Source organism: Pinus tabuliformis, chromosome 3_2 (genome assembly GCF_031772625.1).
Source record: "Pinus tabuliformis cultivar Carrire ecotype Pingquan chromosome 3_2, CPIR1, whole genome shotgun sequence".
Lineage (NCBI taxonomy): Eukaryota > Viridiplantae > Streptophyta > Pinopsida > Pinales > Pinaceae > Pinus > Pinus tabuliformis.
This window is the reverse complement of record NC_142302.1, coordinates 1,204,882,167-1,204,906,033: the sequence shown is the minus strand read 5'-3', so window position 1 is coordinate 1,204,906,033 and position 23,867 is coordinate 1,204,882,167. Positions and strand designations below refer to the sequence as shown.

The window sequence follows — 23,867 nt, the reverse complement described above, 5'->3', positions numbered from 1 at the left end:
TCTAAAATAAATAAACAAATTTAATAAGAATTACTTTTATTAATAGCATGTTTTTCTTTTAAGAAGTCATAAGTTTAAAATTAGAGGGGTAGAGTATGTATGCTTTCCTAAATTTGGCAGTGAAATAAGTAGGCGAAAGTAAGTGAGTTGTGCCACAATCAAGGGGTCTCTAATTTAACAGTGACGAGTAATAATAACATTATACACCTAAATTTTCACATTGCCAGAGATAAAACAACATGAAAAAAAAAAAATTTGATGCTTAAATAAAGTTTTTTCTAAATCCATCTCCTCTACCGTTGGGTAGTCCAATACTATAGGAGATCAATAAACATTACAAGGAAACATTGTTGTAAGGAGCCAAAGTGGAAATGTTCTCTCAATAAAACCTATATTACCAAAGCATTGGTGTGAATAACAACCAGGGATAATAGAACTTTGTGGTTGCTGTTGGAGGTGAGAAGAGGGCAGGTAGAGTCGAACCCATAACCCCAGCTTCTCATTCAACGCCTTATCTTTACATGCGACCTTAGTTTCTGGTGCTTCTCCTTGCAAGGAGGAGTGAGTTGGACGTTCGGAGTTCCTCTTCACGGAAAATTGTACCATCTCTGTACAATTTTAGTAATCCTGCAACGTTCTCTTTTTCTTCTATTCTTACTACCGAAACAACTATGTCAACATTTTGTTTTTTTCATGTTGAAGTGCGGTTACACCAAAACCTGTAGGTGTTAGTAAACATATATATCGGTAGATTTAAACACATGCGACGAAACACACAAGGAGTGTTGGATCATCCTTATCTTTCTACACCCCCATTAATGGGGAGCACAACAATCTCCCCCCAGGTGGAACTAACCTGCAGGTGTTAGTAAACAAGGCAAGCAATGTGGACCTAACCTAGCCAGGTGGAACTAACGGGGAGCACAACAATCTCCCCCCAATGCAAGTCATGTAAGTTCCAACTCAAGCCAGGTGTGTTTCGAACTAGAAACCTTTGGCTTTGATACCACTTATTGGTTACACCAAAACCCGCAAGTGTTAGTAAACATACACATCGATAGATTTGCACATGCCATTAAACACAAAGGGAGGGTAGATGATCCTTCTACACTACCATTAACCGAGAGCACACCACTTCACCCCTTCTATTCTTTCTCTCAGCTTTATCTTCCCTCTCACTAAAAACAAACCAACTTTCTTTGGACAGATTGCTATGCAGAATGTCGCTACAAGATAATGAAAACCAGACTAGTTGCGTAGGGATTCCATGTCGTAATATTAGAATTCCACTGAATCACACAAAAGACATTGGTGCTTTTGGGGTGATTTGCTTTTCAACTTACAGTTTTGATATCGTCTGGATCACATTGCATCAATACCTGGTACTTCATAATGGCCGCTCAATCTTGAAATATATTTTTCAAATAATCTGGTTTAGTGGATGGATATCATGATTGTATAATGAACTAGTAGGAGGTGGCAGTTTGTGCTATTTGGTGGTGTGAATGATTCTTTATCGTTTGGTGTTTGAATGGCCCGTCTGTTGGGTTTTTCCTATGAAGTTAGGTACGAGTAATTTTCTAATGAATGTCATACGTACTTTTTGTTTTTTAATGATAGTTGTGTACAGTGATAGGTACGTTTTGTTTGGATTCGCAGACGTCGTTTTGTAATGAATAGGGTAGTATTATAGTGATGATATTGTTTTCAATATATTAGGGAGGAAATGGAAGTTCAACATAAAGATTGAAAAGAGAATATTTTTAATTCTAAAATTAATATTTAAAGGCCAGTTATAATTTATGATAAATCTTTGTTTGTAATCGCAAAAGTTGTTTTATAATAGTTATAATGATGATATTGTTTTTAATATATTAGGAAGGAAATTGTAGTATAAAATAAAGATTGAAAAGGGGATTTTTTTTAGTTTAGAAATTAATATCTACATGTTAGTTATAATTTATGATAAAATTTTATAATTTAATTTGATTATTTTAACTCAATTTTTTATAAATTAAATTATAATAATCATATAAATTTATTTAATATTAATGTAATTATTTTTAATTTTACATTATGCAAAGTAGAAATGGATTAAATGTTTTCCAATTATTTTTGTTTGTTTGTTTGATTTTTTTTTTTTTTTTTTTTTCTCTCTAGATTTTAGTTCGTAGATTTTCACACTTACGAATTTGATGCCACTGATGTTTTTGGAAAATGGTGTATTGTTATTGACATGAACACTTTTCTTATTTTCAAGGACAAAAAGCTCGATTAGGTAATGCAAATAGAGAATCTAGAAGAAATATAACTCTTATGGAAGATGAAAAAGATATGAATGTTGATGATCAAATATTAATTAATTTATTTTATTATTGAAAAATATTAATTATCTATGATTTCAAACTTTTGAGATTCATGTTTTTGTAGATCATTTTTTAGGATTAATCACATCTTCAATTTTTATTAAAAGGAAGTAAAACAAAAGAAGTTTGGAACCATGTCATGAAACAAAACTAAAAAATTTGATCTATCCAATAACTCAAATAATAGATATTTAATAAGATTTAATATCTATTAAAATAAATTATTAAATTTAAGGAATCATGTAATTAATAAATGATAGTTGCATTACAAAATATTTAATACTAAATAAATAATAATAATTTAAAATTTTATAATAACTTATGAAATAATATTTTATAAAGTATACATAATTATTTAGATTTAATATTTACTAAATTATATTAATAACTTAAGAAATTTATCAATATAGTATAAATTTAGTATTTAGTAAATACTTCATCAAGAAACTAATAAAATTAATCACATTAGTTGGTTTGGCACGTGTTAAATATATATATTAAATTGGTATTAAACATTTACATTTATTTCAAATAAAAAATAAAAATTTAATTTAGTACTAAATAATATTAAATGAGAATAAATTATAACATTGGATTAAAATAGTACAATGCTCAATTTAGATAGGACAAGATTAAAATAGAACATAAATAAGGAAATGAAATATTAAGATATTGGGTTAAATTTTTTTTGGGTCAAATAAAAGTTAATACCAAGTGTGTGTGTGTGTGTCAAATTGAATCTTGGATCTCTTAGTTTTGGCAATTTCACTTCATTTTGATCACCAATTGAGTTGCCCCTAGGAAGACTGGTTGAAAGTTTATATTAAAATCAAATTGGACAATTAATTTTTGATTGGAATCAAGTTATTAATAATATTGAATAGTTTAGTCTAACCAATAGATGAAATGACCATTTTTCGAACAACTTTTCTAGTCCATTCTGTTGAAAATCCATCATGGATTTTTAAAAATCATGAATGAATGCTTGCATGAGTGGCTGCCATGTATTCTACCTTTGTAGTTGATAGTGCCACTACAAATTGTTTCTTACTCATCCAACTGACTGCACCTCCAAATAGGTTAATCACATAGCCACTTGTAGATCTTCTCTAATCCATATCTCTAGCCCAGTCTGCATCCAAAAAGACATGAATATCCGACGCTTTATCCAATCCTAGTCTTCCTTAGTAGCACAAGCCATAATCAGTAGTGCCACGTGAATACCTGAAAACCTGTTTCAATGTTGTCCAGTGCTCCTTCCCTGATTTTGACATAAACGTGCTCAATACTCCCACTGAATGTGCAATGTCTGGTCTAGTACACACCATCGCATACATCAGGCTATCGACTGGACTTGCAAATGGAACACGGGACATGTCCTCTATGTCTTGGGACACTATTTAGTAGATAACTTTACACCTACAGGAATATGAACCTTCACTAGTTTACTATCCTGCATATTAAACCTCTGCAATATTATCTCGACATACTTCCTCTGGTTTAACGAGAGCTTGCTCTTTGCCCAATCTCTTTTAATTTCCATGCCCAAAATATTGTTTGCAGCACCAAGATCTTTCATGTCGAATTTGGAGGACAATTGGGTCTTCAAATCATGGATAATTTCTTTGTCATTTCCAACGAGCAACATATCATCCACATACAAGACCAAATAAATAACACAGTCACCTATTAATTTAAAATACACACAGTGACCTGCTTTTCTTCTGGTGAAGACAAGTCCCCGTATAAATGTATCAAATTTCTGATACCACATCCAAAGACTTCTTTAACTTGCATACCATTTACTTCTTACCCTTCATCACAAAGCCTTCAGGTTGCTTCATGTAGATCTCCTCTTCTAGATCCAAGTGAAGAAATGTTGTCTAGACATTCATCTGTTCTACCTCAAAATCAAAAGCAATAGCAACAGATAAAAGTAATCGAATAGAAGCTACCATGACAAGAGGAGAAAAAATATCACCAAAATCGATTCCCTGCACCTGGGAATAACCTTTTTCTACCACCCGAGCTTTGTATTTCTCCACCTTTCCTTCTGCATTTGTCTTCTTCTTGAACACCCATTTACTACCAATGGATTTCATTCCATCCAACAACTCCACCAGATCCCAAGCCTCATTTTTTTGCAGAGATGTCATTTCATCAACCATGGCCTCTTTCCAAAGTTTTCCATCCTCTGTATCTACTGCTTCCTTCATAGTTCTGGGATCATCATGAGTAACAGATAAAGCAAAATTTGAACAATCAATCTGATAGTCCCGGTTTTGGGATCCATGGGAAAATCTTTGTGCATATGTGTTTTATGTGTTCGTATGCTGGTAATTTTTGTTCCCCCGGTGCTGCCCCATACCCCATAGAGGGGGGCTACCCGCCCCCCTAAAACCCCCTAGATAAGGGGGGTTACTGCCCCCCCTGTGACCCTCCAGCTGCGCAATCGACGCAACAAAGGGGGGGATCCGCCCCCCCTCTAAGCCCTCGGTTAACTACATAGGCTAGTCGTGGAAAGAATATAATACAACCCAACACAGTTGAGGTTAAGGTTATTCACCTATGCCATTGTGCGAGAAATAAGCATATTGCAGACATCTTCACCAAAGCGCTTGGAACATAAAAGTTTGAAAGATTCAAAATGATGCTTAGACTCACCAACATCCCTTCAGATTAAGGGAGGGGGGACTGTTGACACCTAATCTTTGGGATTAGCTTGTAAATATTGTAAATAAAAAAATAGAGAAGATGAAGAGACATTGGAATATGAATTCCAATAATCTCCCTCTCCTTGTATATATTCATGATTTCCCTTAACGAAAAATACAATTTGTGGAGTTAGTCAAACCTAGCCTGACACAATTCACCATCTAAGACCATTATGATTGAACCAATATCAACAAATCATAGGGATAGACATCAACATTCCCTAACTATATCCATTCAAGTAGTCTTTATATCAATGCAACCTCCTACCTTAATAATGTCTACAAAATATCGGTTCCATTTTTAATCCACCTAAGCATTAGAATCTAAACACTCTCATACTCCACCAAAGAAATCATAGGTTAGCCACCCTTTGAAACACATCATCTAGTCTAACCATATAGGTCTCTCTCCAACCCGAAGCTTCTCTCCAACCTGAGATGGCATATCCTAGGAAATTATAAACAATAACCATCACCGCTTAGAATCTCGACATTGTCATGGTTTAAACTTTTTTTTTAATTGAAAAATATAGATTAAAATATTTTTCTTAACAATTAAATTTACATCTTTTTAGTATTGAAACATTTTGATTAAAAATGGATTTAAACTTAGAATATTAATGATTAAATTTTATCAATATCAATTTTTATTTAGATATAATACTTTTAGAAAAAAATGTTATAAAATACATTTTGTTTCATGTAATTAATTTTATTAATATTATTTTAAATGAAAGAATTAAATATATAAAATTTTAAAATTTAATTTGTAAATTATTAAAATTAATATATGTAAAAAATAATGTGAATATGTTTCAAAGTAATTAAAAAATATTAAAGTGTAATTTAATTTTATTTGGTATTTGATCTCTTTGTAGTGATAATGATGAAGACGAATAGAATTTACTAAATCTTCTAAGGAAAAGTAAGACATTACTTATACTATTTTAGAATTTTTTTCTATGTTTAGAAAACAATGTTCTAAATTATTAGAGTTTTGATAATTTAATTTTGAAAATAAATTTAAATTTTTCATTTCCAGATAGTATTTTTCATTTTCAACTTTTTTGATAGATACTTTTATGATAGATGCTTCACTTCTTGAACATATAGTCTTTTCTATAAAAAAATTTAGAGTTTGTTTTTATTTTAGTAATATTGGTTTTTTTATTTGCACTAGTCAAACTGATAAATACTTTATATATTTTTCACATTCTAAATACTTTATATATTTTTCATATTCTAGATTAAGGTTGACTACCTCCTTATAATATTTTAATTTTCTTTGTTTTTTAATTATTTAAATTCAAATGTAATGATACTTTGTATAGTATCCATATTATATAGATTAGCTTCTTTATATATTCTTCATTGTAACCATGATTTGCATCTTTATCTTATAGTTGCTTCAACCATTTATAATTTTGTAAAAAATTTAAAGCAATTTTAGGAAGCCTCTTCTCATCTTATTGCTATCCTATTCCTATAGCTAATAATAATCACTGTTCCAAATTTATTCTAGTTTTGATAATTTAATTTTGAAAATAAATTTAAACTTTTCATTCCCAAAATATCATAAGAGATAATAATTTTCATTTTCAACTTTCATGATAGATTTTTGACTTCTTGAACATGTAGTCTCTCTATAGAATTTCTTAGAGTTTGTTTTCATTTTAGTAATATTGGTTTTTTTATTTGCACCAATCAAACTCACAAATACTTTATATATTTTTCATCTTCTAGATTAAGGTTGACTACCTCCTTATAATATTTTAATTTTCTTTGTTTTTTAATTATTTAAATTCAAATATAATGATATTTTGTATAGTATCCCTATTATATAGATAAGCTTCTTTGGATATTCTTCATTTTAATCATGATTTGCACCTTTATCTTATAGTTGCTTCAACCATTTATAATTTTGTAAAAAATTTAAAGCAATTTTGAGAAGTCTCTTCTCATCTTATTGTTATCCTATTCCTATAACTAATAATAATCATGTTCTTATTTAAAAAAAAAAAAATCACTCTAAAAAAGATAAAATAAAATCTATATATTTTTTAAATTTACTTTAACTCTTTTTTCTATTTTTTTTTCTTTCTAAAACATTACATCCTTCATATATCAAATAATAATAATTATGATAAAAATCCCAAATAAAAATTTTTCTGAGACAATAATCCTAAGTAAATTAGTTTGTAAGTTGTTTTCAAATCCATTAAAAAGTTTACCAAAGTCATATATCTTTCTTTAATATTATAATTTCATTCAACTTTATACTATTTTATAATTTTAATTTTAAAAGTATAAATATTTTTAATTATGTTAAAAATTCTAAAATAAATAAACAAATTTAATAAGATTTACTTTTATTAATAGCACCTTTTTCTTTTTAAGAAATTATAAGTTTAAAATTAGAGGGATAGAGCATGTATGCTTTAGTAGATTTGGCAGTAAAATAGGTAGGCGAAAGTAAGTCAGTTGTCCCACAAACAAGGGGTCTCTAATTTAACAGTGACCAATAATAATAATAATTATACACCTAAATTTTCAGATTTCCAGAGATAAAACAACATGAAAAAAAAACTGATGCTTAAATAAAGTTTTCTCTAAATTCATCTCCTGTACAGTTGGGTAGTCCAACACTGTAGGAGATCAATAAACATTACAAGGAAACATTGTTGTAAGGAGCCAAAGTGGAAATGTTCTCTCAATAAAACCTATATTACCAAAGCATTGGTGTGAATAACAACTAGAGATAAGAGAACTTTGTGGTTGCTGTTGGAGGTGAGAAGAGGGCAGGTAGAGTGGAACCCATAGCCGCAGCTTCTCATTCAACGCCTTATCTTTACTTGCGTCCTCAGTTTCTGGTGCTTCTCCTTGCAAGGAGGAGTTGGACGTTCGGAGTTCCTCTTCACGGAAAATTGTACCATCTTTGTACAATTTCAGTAATCCTGCAACATTCTCCCTTTCTTCTATCCTTACTGCCGAAACAGCTATGTCAACACTTTCTTCATGTTGGAGTGCCCCAAAAATTGCAGGTGTTAGTAAACATACACATCCGTAGATTTAAACACATGTCACAAAACACACAGGGAGCTATTTAAACACATGCCACTAAACACACAGGGAGCGTTGGATGATCCTTCTCTTTCTACACCCCCATTAAAAGGGAGCACAACAATCTCCCCCCAGCCAGGTGGAACTAACCTGCAGGTGTTATAACCTGCAGGTGTTAGTAAACATACACATTGGTAGATTTAAACACATGCCACTAAACACACAGGGACACCCCCATTAACAGGGAGCACAACAATCTCCCCCCAATGCAAGTCAGGTGAGTTCCAACCCAACCCATGTGTGTTTCGAACTTGATACCACTTGTTGGTTACACCAAAACCCGCAGGTGTTAGTAAACATACACACTCGTAGATTTACACATGCCACGAAACACACAGAGAACATTAGATGATCCTTCTACACTACCATTAACAAAGAGCACACCACTTCACCCCTTCCCTTCTATTCTTTCTCTCCGCTTTATCTTCCCTCTCACTAAAAACAAACCAACTTTCTTTGGACAGATTGTTATGCAGAATGTCGCTACAAGATAATGAAAACCAGACTAGTTGCGCAGGGATTCCATGTCGTAATATTAGAATTCCACTGAATCACACAAAAAACATTGGCGCTTTTGGGGTGATTTGCTTTTCAACTTACAGTTTTGATATCGTCTGGATCACATTGCATCAATACCTGGTACTTCATAATGGCCGCTCAATCTTGAAATATATTTTTCAAATAATCTGGTTTAGTTGATGGATATCATGATTGTATAATGAACTAGTAGGAGGTGGCAGTTTGTGCTATTTGGTGGTGTGAATGATTCTTTATCGTTTGGTGTTTGAATGGCCCGTCTGTTGGGTTTTTCCTATGAAGTTAGGTATGAGTAATTTTCTAATGAATGTCATACGTACTTTTTGTTTTTTAATGATAGTTGTGTACCGTGATAGGTACGTTTTGTTTGGATTTGCAGAAGTCGTTTTGTAATGAGTAGGGTAGTATTATAGTGATGATATTGTTTTCAATATATTGGGGAGGAAATTGAAGTTCATTGAAAAGAGAATATTTTTAATTTTAAAATAAATATTTAAAGGCCCGTTATAATTTATGATAAATCTTTGTTTGTAATCGCAAAAGTCGTTTTGTAATAGTTATAATGATGATATTGTTTTGATATTGTTTTTAATATATTAGGAAGGAAATTGTAGTATAAAATAAAGATTGAAAAGGGGATTTTTTTTAGTTTAGAAATTAATATTTAGATGTTAGTTATAATTTATGATAAAATTTTATAATTTAATTTGATTATCTTAACTTATTTTTTTTTATAAATTAAATTATAATAATCATAGAAATTTATTTAATATTAATGTAATTATTTTTAATTTTACATTATGCAAAGTAGAAATGGATTAAATGTTTTCCAATTATTTTTGTTTGTTTGTTTGATTTTTTTTTTTCTCGCTCGTAGATTTTCACAATTAAGGATTTGATGATAGTGATGTTTTCTGGAAAATGGTGTATTGTTATTGAGATGAACACTTCTCTTATTTTCAAGGACAAAAAGCTTGATTTGATAATGCAAATAGAGAATCTAGAAGAAATATAACTGTTATGGAAGATGAAAAAGATATGAATGTTGATGATCAAATATTAATTAATTTATTTTATTATTGAAAAATATTAATTATCTATGATTTCAAACTTTTAAGATTCATGTTTTTTTAGATCATTCTTTAGGATTAATCACATCTTCAATTTTTGATTAAAAAAAAGTAAAACAAAAGAAGTTTGGAACCATGTCATGAAACAAAACTAAAAAGTTTGATCTATCCAATAACTCAAATAATAGATATTTAATAAGATTTAATATCTATTAAAATAAATTATTAAATTTAAGGAATCAAGTAATTAATAAATGATAGTTGCATTAGAAAATATTTAATACTAAATAAATAATAATAATTTAAAATTTTATAATAATTTATGAAATAATATTTTATAAGGTATACATAATTATTTAGATTTAATATTTACTAAATTATATTAATAACTTAAGAAATTTATCAATATAGTATAAATTTAATATTTAATAAATACTTCATCAAGAAACTAATAAAATTAATCATATTAGTTGGTTTGAGATGTGATAAATATTTATATTAAATTGGTATTAAACATTTACATTTATTTCGAATAAAAAAATAAAAATTTAATTTAGTACTAAATAATATTAAATGAGAATAAATTATAACATTGGATTAAAATAGTACAATGCTTAATTTAGATAGGATAAGATTAAAATAGAATATAAATAAGGAAATGAAATATTAAGATATTAGGTTAAATTTATTTTGGGTCAAATTAAAGTTAATACCAAGTGTGTGTGTGTGTCAAATTGAATCTTGGATCTCTTAGTTTTGACAATTTCACTTCATTTTGATCACCAATTGAGTTGCCCCTAGGAAAACTCATTGAAAGTTTATATTAAAATCAAATTGGACAATTTATTTTTGATTGGAATCAAGTTATTAATAAAATTGAATAGCTTAGTCTAACCAAAAGATGAAATGACCATTTTCCGAACAACTTTTCTAGTCCATTTTGTTGAAAATCCATCATGGATTTTTAAAAATCATAAGTTTAAGTTGTTTATTTTGAAAAGATCAAGTGCCTCAAAGTTTTTTTATGGTGTTGAATCCATTTATACATTCAAAAGTGCATTTCATTACAATCTTACAAAAAATCAATTTGTTAGATTCCACCAAAAAGACATTTCGTTTATTAATTACACTACACCATATTAAATTAATATTAGAATAGTATAGTATTAATTTATAATAAAACAATATTGAAAGAAAAATTAAAATATAATATTAAATTCGAATATTAGATTAATATAGTATAGGGTAATTTAGAATAAAAAATACCCAAAGATGAATTAAAATAGAATAAGATTGAATATAAAGAAGAAGAATTGAAATAAAATTGAAATGAGATTATAGGAATAAAAATACAATTAGATAAACAATTTAAAGGGGAATAATAATATATAATATTAAGTTGAAAGAGTTTGAGAATGGCAGGGGGGTGTGGTGGTGGGCTTAAGAATGTTTAGGAGTGACATTAAATTAGGTACAAAGGAAAAAAATGGATAGTTGGCTTTGAAGAATGACTTAATTGATATTTATCTTCCTTATTGAAGTTGTTATGGTGATTTTCTATTTTGAGAACTTCCCTAATGACCTGATTTGAGTGGAAGGGAGCGAAAACAAATATTTTGGTTTTATCAAAGAGTATTAAATGTTTGGTATTGTGGGAGTGTTCAGTGATGGTGGATTCTCACCAAATACCTCAAAGACAATTGTTACTCCTCATCCCAGATCAAAAAGGAATTTCATTTCACTCTGCACCCCAAATCTATAAACCCTTCCAACAATCTATCCTTAACCAAAGTCTCCCTTCCCTACATTCAAGAGGTTACTAATCATATTTCAAAAGTCCTTTCTAAAAGAAGCATCAAAACGTTTTTCAATCCCAAGACCATACTCATCCAACACTTGAGATTGACCAAGCACAAGAATGACCCTATGCTTGTGTAACAACGCCAGGTTGATTTTCCATGTAAATAAAAGGAGACCAAGGTCATGGGACACATATTCCAAGTTTAATGGTGGCAAAACATTGTAGTGGAAATCACTTTTGGTTTATTAATGGCTAAGGAAATTGGCAAACGAAAAGAGGAAAAAATTGGCATTTAATAAGAAAAGAAAGGAAAATAGGAGAAAAGGAAGGTAAAGAGACAAAAATATGCATGCAAGGGAAACTAAAGAGAAAATGAAAGAAAAATTATATGTCAATGAGATAAAGGCGTCAAAGAAACAATTCACATATTTTTGTTAGTTTTGGCTTTGGATCAATTTTAGAGAGAGAGAGAGAGAGAGAGAGAGAGAGCTCCAAGAGGAGAGACCAAGCAAGAAGTTAAGCAAAGGAAAGAAAAGGGAAAGCAAAGGAAAGCAAGGGAGTGCAAGGATAAAGTTGGATCAACAACTACAATAGGAAGGTTTTGTAGGTAATAGGTTGCATGTGTAATTTCCTTGATGGGATGTGAATGCAAGGTACATGAATTTGATTATTTGGTTCATTTGTTGTCATTGACATGGTGTTTTCCTAGATTGACAATGGTTTCAACCTTTCTTTTCCATTTCCTAGATAGCCATGGTGTGACAGGATTCATTCTTAGTTGAGCTTTGGATTGCCACAAGATTTTGGATCAAGTTGAGGTGGTATCAAGAAAATCTCAACAGTTAGGGGTAGAGATGGTTTTCTTCAGGAAGCCCTTGACAAGTGGGTGGAGAGAGGGAACTTTCTTTATTTATGGTGAAGGAATTATGAGGCATCCAATTTTGTTTTGGTTTTGTGATCCCAAGACCAGTTTAGGTGAGATCATAGTACCTTAAGGATGGAGGTGGTTTAGTCTCTTGATTCCATGTTTGGTTATGTCTTGGTTTATCCCATGAGATCCCACATTCATGCTTGGAATATTGCATGCGAGTTTTGGCTAAAAGAGAGATTTGGTTCAGCCCAATCTATGGTCGGGTGGTACGTGGAAGTCTCTGACTTGGTTGGATTTTTCATATGTTAATATGAGTTATTTTGCTATTTTTGCCAATGGGAATATATATTGGTTATTATGTTGATCTTATGGATGATTTTTCATGGATTCTATTATGGTTATATGATGGTTACATGATGTGCTCTTACTATGAATCTTGTACATTATTTGATAAGTCATTGAATGGTTAATTAATGTGTGGGTTAATAAGTGTTGTTGTAGCTACTTGAGAGGGCATTGGACCTTCTTGATGATTCTTTGATGAATTCCAAATTTTATGAACAGATATGCATTCATAACCTATAGCTTCTATTTTTATCATATGTTTGAAGAAATGTTTATCATTTATTAGGCATGTTTTGGGCAAGATCTAGTCCTAGTATTATTTGTTTAGACTTTTCACCATCTTAAACCTTATTTTGGAAAGTTGTGGGTGGTTCTGGGCAGTGGTATGTAAACTAACCTTGAAAAAATGGCATTGACCATGGAACCTCATGCTCAGAACTAGAATATTTCGGCCATAACTGCATACAAGAAAGATTATGGGTATAGTTGGAGCCTCATAACTACATGCACAATGTGTCATGGGTGTGGCTGGGATGTCAAACCTAAGGAAAAGAAGTTCTAACTCAAGGATTGATTAATAGTGGTGGTTGTTAGACACCTAGGTGATCTATGGTCACTGAGGAATGGTAGTATGTTTCCGGTTAGTAGGGCCCACTTCCACAACTAGAACTTGGAGGTCAAGTCATATCATAGAGACACCTATCTCATGTTTACCCTAGAGATCTTGTAAAAGTGGGTAAATGTGGGACGAGGCATTACAAGGTGGTACCAAAGCAAGGCTGCAACACTGGAACATAGGGTACATGTGTTATGCATGCATGTTAGTTATCTATGTGTTTACTTGCATGCATTGTTATGGTTATGGTTATGATATTCATGTATGAGATGGTATGCTTGTGATATTATGTCGTGCTAATATGAACTGACTTGTGCAGATGTGGTAGCCTCCCCTAGGATACATTAAGGTATGATTTCGATTGTGTCGTCTATTTGTTTATCTAACATGACATATTTTCAAGAAATAGAATGCTACTGATGAAGAGCATAATGGTGGACTACAGTTCACATGATTCCCCTTACATGCATGATGTGAATTCCATAGAATGGAAAAAGTCAGTTGAGCAACAAGGAGAAGAGTATTCTCCTGATATATGAGATACATTGATGAGTGTGAGGGTAGAGATTAGAAGTTGAAAAAAAGATAATAATAGTTTGATTGAGGCACATGAAAGACTTCTAAGGGCTCAAGAAAAGCAAGTTGAATTCAATGCAGTGATTATACAAAGCCTTTTAGAGTTACAGAAGTAGGGACAGATGGAGATCAACCATGCAGATAAATAGTAGGAGAAGACTAATGGGGCAGATGGTAGTAGGTCTAAGAGGAGACACAGGTTGGACAAGGAGGATACAGTGAAGAGTGGTAGATTCTTGGATGCACCTAACAAGAGGACTAGTATGTATGGGTTTTTATATTCTAGTTCTTCTTCCAGGAGACATTATCACCATCACCACCAGTGCCATAGGAGGAGTGAGTACTTTCCAACAGATTTTAAGAAATCCAAGCCTCGTACTTTTGATGGAGAGATGAATAAATTAGAATATGCAGAAGCATGGCTGCTTGGGGTGGAGAAGTTCTTCAAATTGCATGACTACCCAGAGAAAATGAAATCTAAGATAACCACCTTCAACCTCAAAGGAAAATAATATATCTGGTGGGAAGATATTAAGAACGTCAAATGCATTAGAGAAGAAAAGCATGGGATGTGTTTGAAATATTGCCTATCTAAGAGTTATTATGATGGAAACACCAAGGAATTATATGAGTTGAGGATGAGTTCTATGATAGATCATGAGTACATGAGTAAATTTGTGGAGTTGTTGAGGTATGTTCCTTATCTCAAGGATGAAAAGTAAAGTATTCAAAGGTTCATTAGTGGGTTGCCAGTAGCATTCAAAAACCAAATTGAGTTTGACGGGCCCCAGTCATTGTAGGAATATATCATGAAGTTGAAGCATTGTTATTAATAGTCAAAGCACAAGCCTGATTTTAAGCATGATTAGAAAGGGAATGAGAATACTAAAGGAAAATGGCCTAAGAAGCGAAAAATATCTCAGGATGAAGGTGAGAAAGAAAATATTGCACCTTATAAGAAGTTTAATGCAACTGAGAAAGGACATGGGTCTCAACCCGGAGAGTAGAAAAATAAAGGTAATGGTAGGGAACCATTGTAGTGTTGGATTTGTGATAAAGACCATTGGAAGAAGGATTTTCCATTGTACCAGGGTGGTAGGCCTCATATCTACAGTGCTCAGGAAGCAGTGATGGTTGGGGATGTTCGTCAAAGAATTCCTTAGATCTATGCAACACTTGATAACAGATAGGAATATCATCATGCATCCATTATTGAGATAGAGGGTAATATTTGTGATGAAGTTTTTTCCATTTTGATTAATCCTAGATATAATTATAGATATGTAATTTCGACCTAGTGGATCAGTGTCATTTGAGTAAAGAATTACATGGATAATCTTAGTTGTTGTATTTGGTTATAATGACCAAGAGAAGAGTTCATTATTGGATGAGATCTTATGCATCTGAGCTTAATGCCATGCCTATATTAGTGCATCTAAATGTGCTTCCTTTGGGTTCCTCTAGCATGCTTTTGGGTATATATTGGTTGTTTACTCAGAGGACCGAAGTATATTGTTATGAGAATGCCATTGAGTGCTTGGATGATGACGAAGAAAAGAGAATCTTGTAGGGAAAGAAGAATCCTACATCAATAAGAATGGTTACAACTATGCAAGCTAAGCAGAATTGTAGGAACAAATGTGTATTGCTTGTAGTTCATGTTTCCAGTGACAAAGGGAAGGATGTTGCGGATTATGAAATACTAAAGAGATATCTTGTTTTGCAGCAATTTCAGGATGTGTTTCCTGTAGAGATTCTAGAGTTCCTGACTCATAAGGAAGTGGATTTCTCTATTGAGATAGGACTAGGAGCAACACCAACATCTAAAGCACCTTAGAATATGAGTACTTCGAAATTGGTTGAATTGAAGTTACAACTTAAGGAAATTCTTTATAAGGGATACATAAGGCCAAGTGTCTTGCCTTGGGGTACACCGTTGTTGTTTGTAAATAATAAGAATGGCACTCTCAGATTGTGCATTGATTACATGCAACTGAAGAAGGTGAAAATCATGAACATGTATTAATTGCCACATATTGATGACTTGTTTGATCAGCTAAAGGGAGAAACAGTGTTTTCAAAAATTGATCTAAGATCGGGATATCACCAGGTGCGCACCAAAGAAAAAGACATCTACAACACAACATTTCATACAAGGTATGGGCATTATGAGTTTGTGGTTGTTCCTTTTGGTCTCACTAATGCTCCAACCACTTTCATTTGTTTAATGAACAATGTTGAACCCTTACCTGGATAATTTTGTCATAGTGTTTATTAGCTATATATTGGTATACTCCAAGAATGAGGAGGAGCATGTAGAGCATCTAGAAGTAGTGTTGACATTGTTGATAGAGCATTACTTGTATTCCAAGCTTAGCAAGTGTAGTTTCTTTCAGTCTCAGATTAATTACTTGGGACATGTTATTTCCAAGGAAGGGATAGCGGTGGACCAGGAAAATATTAAGACTATCATGGTGTTATGTGAAATTTTGTAGCTACAGATAAACACAATTTCCCTAGGTGGGTGGCTACACCTAGAACAACAAATTTAAAGCACTTAAACCTTTTCTATAGAAGATAAATAAGACAAGGAACCTATTTGTTATCTTTTGCTTTCCCTTTGCCTCCATTGTTTGGCTCCTGTTGCTCCTTCTCGAACTTAATCCACTCAACAAGTACCTGCAATCATAAACAAAGGATAAAAACCAATCAAAGCAAGAAATCTATCTACTATAAGCAAATGGAATCGAAAAATTTACACATATAATCATCATACATAAAGACAAGAATATGGGAAAATGTGTAAACAACTTTATTAAGTAGAAGGAAGAATTAAAACCATGAAGTTCGATCCATTGTCACTCTTCTAGCTTGGGTTCCAACCAACATCACATCAAAAGCACAACACTCTAGCAGCATAACAATACTTGCTTACAAACCTCACACCAAAAATGTCTCAAACCTCACACCAACAATGTCTCCTTACAAATTCTCAAATTCCAGCCCCTGATCACTTAGATGAGTGCTCAATTTATAGGCAAATGAAGGAGGTTTGGTCATAAATGAGGGTATTAAATGGTCTTCCAAACTTAGAGTTAGTTTCCATGGAGGAAGGGATGAGAGGATAGGAGGTCACTTAACTCATTCCCTATCCAGTTTTGAGCTCATAGGAGATGATAAGTGTGGGAATCTTATAGATGTCTCTAGAAGATAAGAATATTCCCAAAACCCTATGATGATTTCGCTCAATCTCACCCAGTGTAGGTCAAAGTGGGCCTAAGTGTTGTGAAATGAGATAAAATGTGAACAGAATTGAAAAAGAAGGAGATGTAGCTCACAGGTGAGGCCTGCACCTGGAGACTACACTCGAAACAGAGAGATCACTCTCGTACACTCTATTACACATCAATGAAATATTACATCATTTAAGTACAATACTAGGAATTAGGAAGTTGCAACCAAACCCCTAAACTCTAAGAACTAATCCTAAACTAGGGAGAACGTTACAACTATGTAACCATTTTCTCCATTAATACAAAATAATATAATTATTTTCAACTCACCCCCTTAATGGACAAATGGTTGTCCTGGAATCCTAGCATCCTTCTAAACAATTCAAACTTCACAAGTGCAAGTGGCTTTCTAAAAATATCAGCCATATTGTCACAAGTTTTACAATATTCAACAGTAATTTCTTTTGACTGTATCTTCTCTCTGACAAAATGGAACTGGGTGTCTATATGTTTGGTGTTTTTGTGAAACACTTGATTGTGTGCCAATTTAATGGTGCTCTGGTTGTCGCTTTTGATGGAAGTGGAATTCTTCTGTTCTTTTCCTGCATCATTGAGAAGCCTTCTCGACCAGATCGCTTCACACATCGCTGCACACAATGCTTGATACTCAGCTTCACACGATGACAAGGCTACAATACTCTGCTTCTTGCTGCTCCATGCTATGACCCCGGATCCTATGCTGAATGTGTAACCTGTGATGGATATTCGATCATCCAAGTTACCTGCCCAATCTGAATCTGAAAAACCTGCTAGAATAACATCGGATGCATCAGCGTATAAAATGCCATAATTAACAGTACCACAAAGATACCTCAACACACTTTTTGCTGCTACCTGTTGACACCTAATCCTATGCGATTAGGTGAATGTGGAATGTGAACAGTCATCAAGAAGATGAACTGATCAGTCACATTCATGTATATAACAATAGCTACCTAACGAAATAATCGAATCCGTTTTTCTGCCAAGTCTGGAGTTACTCCTGGTCTGACATGGTATCAAAGCCAGCCCTTTTTTTACCCTTTATGCCCCTTGTAACTCCTCTGCCTGCCTCTGTCCTGACATGGTATGTGTTGGTGCCTGCCTCTGTCCTGACATGGTATGCGTTGGTGCCTGCCTCTGTCCTGTAATGGTAAGAGGGCCGTGAGCTTCGGTTTCCTTGCAAAATACCTCACAGTTCTGACAAAATACAGCAGCACCTACAATGGAAGCCATGCAGATTCCCCCAAACTCGCAGATCTTTTGCATATCCATCTTGTGAAACAGAGAGTTTCCCGTCAATAGCTCCACATTGATGGTTGTCGCAAACACAATCTGCAAATCCATGAGAAATTCACAGCATGAGGGCATCCAAACATGCGAATGCTAATAGCTTGACGGAAAATTCGAATCAGAATATCAAGAAGATTTTCTCACCATTGCCAAACGACCCGACAGAATTTCCCAGTCTTTGAATTTGGCTGCATGGTCGATACTGGCGGCGAGAGAATTGAAGAAACTCGGCATTCTGTCATCTCCACTATCAGCGAAAGCTCTGAGAGTACACAAGCGAGGGGGAAACACAACTTTGCCGTCTGCTAATGACAGATAGAAGTCACTCCAACAAGTTACTTTGTCTCAAATTGGATGAATATATTCCAACCTGAATATGCGACTTACGGAGCAGCTATTGCAATGATCGAGAAGGCAACATTGTTTTTAAACTAGTAGTGTTCTAGATATGCCCATGGACCTTTCAATTTGGTATCAATTGCGAATTATTTTGTGAAGTGATCATTGTAAAAACCTCAGATACCAAGGTCGATCCTTATTGTCGTCTGCTAATGACTGCTACTTGCCATATGATGCGACAGAGAAGACATTGTACCGAAAGAAAACTGAACCCGGAGCTTGGCCGTCCAACACTTTAGTAACATTGTTGTGCTGAAGTTTTTAATGTTGTGCTGAAGTCTTTTTTTGTTAAAAGTCGTCCAGCACTTTAGTAACATTGTTGTGCTGAAGTTTTTGTTTAAAGTCGTCCAGCACTTTAGTAACATTGTTGTGCTGAAGTTTTTAATGTTGTGCTGAAGTTTTTTTTTTTAAGTTGTCCAGCACTTTAGTAACATTGCCATATTTTTTATTACTGGCTTCAAGGTCTAGAGAATCAAAGGGATTTATGGTGATTTTTTAGTCTCTTCACTGAACTTTAAAATTGTAATACCGTTGCTGCTCCAACTTTGTAGAGCTCGCGGTTGATACCGTTGCTGCTCCAACTTTGTAGAGCTCGCGGTGAATGATTGATTATTTCCCACAGAGATTTTTTTGAATACAATTTCACTGTATATCAGCAGAAGTAATTATTTTACAGAATGCATTCAATCATCTCTATGGTAGGAATAGTTCTCACTGGCAAGGAGAACTATCTTGAATTGTCCCGGATGATAAAACACACCCTCATCTTTAATGAGTTGTGGAGAGTGTGTGTCAGAGAAGGAGACAATGACCCAGTGCAGCCTACATCAGACAAAGAGCTCGTCATTTGGGAAAACAAGAACAGCAAAGCCTATGCATTAATCGCAGCATCTGTAAATGAAGAAGTAAGTTGCCATATTTCATCATATTCAACTGCCTTTGAAGCTTTACAAAAGCTGAAAGAACTCTATGACTCACATTCTGCACTTGAAGTTGTTCAGCTCATGATTAAACTCTTCACTGTTGAACTGAAAAATAATGATCCTCTTGCTCTTGCATCTGAAGTAAAGTCTATAATGCATGATATTAAATCCACTAAGGTTGAGCTGGATATCCCTCTTATTGCTTTTCTCAAGGCACTCTATCCTACTTACTCCAATTATCTTGAGTCTCTACAAGCAAATGGAAATCTTAAAGATATAACCTTTGACTCTCTTGTGAAAAAAATTGCTGAAAGAGAGAAAGCCTTTGGAAAGAAGACAGTCCCTGAATCTTCTGAAGAGACTATTTTCCTTGCTCATAAAGAAAAGCATCATGCTCAAGATTCTACAAGAGGAAGAGGTGGACGAAGAGGAAGAGGAAGATACTTCAGAGGCAGGGGGGGCAGACATTCTCAAGCAGAAAAAGCAGATCTGCATTGCATTCGCTGCAAATGAAATGGATCACATGATGCTTCTACATGCAAGCTACCATGGGACAAAATTGAGCAGAAAAGAAACCAGCAGAAAGGTAAAACTGATGATACAGACAAAGGTAAAGCACCTGAATCCACTCACTATATTGAGGCACAATGTAACATTGGAGTAAATGAAGATTTGTTTAATGCTTCACTTGCTTCTTCAAAAAATTATTGGTTGCTTGATTCAGGAGCAACCTTTCATATGACTCATAGGAAAGATTTTTTTGAAGATTTCACTGACAATGTTGATGGAGCAGTATACTTTGCAGATCAGTCAAAAATCAAGCCATCAGGGCTTGGCACAATCAGGCTTAAACTTCCTGGTCTTCCAGACTTTCTTCTGGATCATGTTCTATATCTCCCACAACTCAAGAGAAACTTGCTGTCCTTGGTCCACATCCGCCAGCAAGGTCACCCCATTCATATGTTTGATGGCAAGCTTGAGGTAAGAAAAGCATCTGACCACTCACTTGTCATGAGGGGAATAGAAGAAGAAAGGCTTCTCAAACTGCAAGGAACCTCTGCTCATGCACAACATTTCTCATATACTTCTCATCATGAAGAAGGTACATTTCCATCAAGTTTATTATGGCATGCTAGATTTGGAAATTTAAACCATGACAGTCTCCGCTTATTGAAGAAAAATGGTGTTGTTGGTTTGCCTACAATTCCTAGGAAACATAAGCAATGTGATGCTTGCATTCTAGGAAAGCATAGCAAACAGTCTTTTCATGATTCACATTCAAGGGCACATAGAAAGCTTGAACTCATTCATTCAGATTTATGTGGTCCAATGCCTGTTCCTTCTGCAAATGGAAATAAATATATCATGACATTTATTGATGATTACACCAGAATGTGTTGGGTTTATTTATTGAAGAACAAATCTGATGCTTCTCAAACATTCAAGAATTTTCATAAATGGATTGAAAATGGTGCACAATCTCATATTGGGTCTATTCGCACTGATAATGGAAAAGAATATACATCAAATGAATTTGAACACTATCTTCGCCAACATGGGATTAAACATCAAACAATTGTGCCTTATAATCCCCAACAGAATGGTGTAGCTGAAAGAATGAATAGAACAATCTTGAATATGGTACGATCCATGCTCTTTTTCAAAAATGTAAAGATAATGTTTTGGGCTGATGATGTTCTATGTGCTACATATATAAAGAATAGATGTCCATCTAATGCTATAAGAAACAAGACTCCTTATGAATTGTGGTATGGACATGTTCCTTCGGTAAAACATCTCAGGATCTTTGGTTCCACTTGCTATGCTTTGATACCAAAGGTACATAGAAACAAACTTGGTGCTAGAAGTCGTAAGTGTATCTTCCTGGGGTATTCAAACACCTCTAAAGCATACCACCTCTATGATGAAGTAAATAAAAAGTTTGTTGTATCTAGAGATGTCATTTTTCTGGAATCATCCAAATCTGACAATGTTGTTGAGCGGCAACTTGATCGCTTGGATAGATTCGCAAAAACAAAATCATTTCAAGAATTTGATAATCAGATTCCACATCTTGAAGGGGGGATTCGTATACTAGATCAACATGTGGAATCTTCTTCTGAAGAACAATCTCCCCTGCATAAAACTCCAACAACGGATGATGCTTTAAGTGATGTAATTGATAGAATTGGGAGACTCAATCTTGATTCAGTCCCAACTCAATCAACAGAGCAGCCTGGACAATCTCAGAAAGGTCCCCCAAAGTGGCTGACAAAGACACTTGAAAGTGTTCATCCTGATGAAATTGGAAAAACAGGAACCAGAAATTCAAACCCAAAAAATGCAGGTGATGTAGATGACCCTAATTCACCTGTTGATATGGATGTTACTTATGATTGTGAATTGAACTTGTCTACAGATTTTGAACCAAATTCCTTCAAAGAAGCTACTTCTCATGATGAATGGAAAGAAGCGATGAAAAAGGAGTATGATGCCCTCATAAATAATGGCACTTGGAAGCTGGTTGATCCTCCATTTGGAACCAAACCAATTGGCTGCAAGTGGGTCTACAAGAACAAATACAAAGCTGATGGCTCACTTGACAAGCACAAAGCTAGGCTTGTGGCAAAAGGATTTGCATAGAAGGAAGGGGTCGATTATGAGGAAACTTTTGCCCCCACAGCAAAATGGGCCACCATCCGGACACTCTTTGCACTAGCTGCTCAGAGCGGTTGGAAAGTCCATCAAATGGATGTAAAAACTGCATTCTTGAATGGAGATCTAAAAGAGAATGTTTTTATGTCCCAGCCTGAAGGATTTGTTGTGAAAGGACATGAACATAAAGTATGCAAACTTGTGAAGTCCTTGTATGGCCTCAAACAAGCACCACGAGCCTGGTATGAAAAACTAACTGAGCATCTTCTAAAACTAAACTTCAATCATTTTGATCTTGATGATGCAACTTTATTTGTCAAGAAAGTTGGCAAAATAGTTGTATATCTTGTGGTATATGTAGATGATCTTTTAATGACAGGGAGAAATGAAAGCTATATTGCATCCATAAAGAAAGAATTAGGAAAAAGTTTTGAAATGACTGATTTGGGCTATGTTCATTACTATCTTGTCATTGAAGTAACCCAACATCCAAAATCCATATTTCTTTCTCAGAAGAAATACATTGGAGATTTGTTAAACAGATTTGGCATGACAAAGTGAAATCCTCTTTCTACTCCAATGGAACAAAACTTAAAGCTCACATCTATTGAAGGAAAGGAATTTGAGGATGCAACAAAGTATAGATAGCTTGTAGGAAGTCTCATATACCTCACTACTACCAGACTAGACATTTCATTTACTGTTGGAATCCTCTCCAGGTTCATGCAAAAGCCTTGCGAGGGACATTGGTCTGCTGCAAAAAGAGTTCTAAGGTACTTGAAGGGAACTCAAGACCTTGGAATCAAGTATACACAGGTGGACGACTTCAGCTTGATTGGATACTCTGATTCAGACTTCGATGGAGACAAGGAAACTGGAGTATCTACTTCAGGATATGCTATGAGTCTTGGATCAGGAGATGTCTCTTGGAGATCATGCAAACAATCAGTTCCAGCAGATTCCACAACAGAAGCAGAATACGTGGCAGCAGCTGAAGCAACGAAAGAAATTGTGTGGCTCAGGAAAATTCTTGAAGATTTTTAGGTAAAACAAGTACAATCAACTCCACTCATGATTGACAACACCTCTGCAATAAAGTTGGCAAAGAACCCAAAGTTCCATGATCGTACAAAGCACATCAATACAAAATATCATCTGATCCGACATCATGTTGAGGCCAAAACAATCCATCTTCATCATTGTTCCACAAATGAGCAAATTGCAGACATCTTCACCAAAGCGCTTGGAAGAGAAAAGCTTGAAAGATTCAGAATGATGCTTAGACTCACCAACATCCCTTCAGATTAAG

At 33.9% G+C, this 23,867-nt stretch overlaps 1 pseudogene; it reads right to left on the bottom strand.

Moving 5' to 3' along the window:
• Positions 1-23,867, bottom strand: part of LOC149185085 (strigolactones hydrolase CXE15-like) — a 134,318-nt pseudogene that overhangs the window by 107,353 nt on the left and 3,098 nt on the right.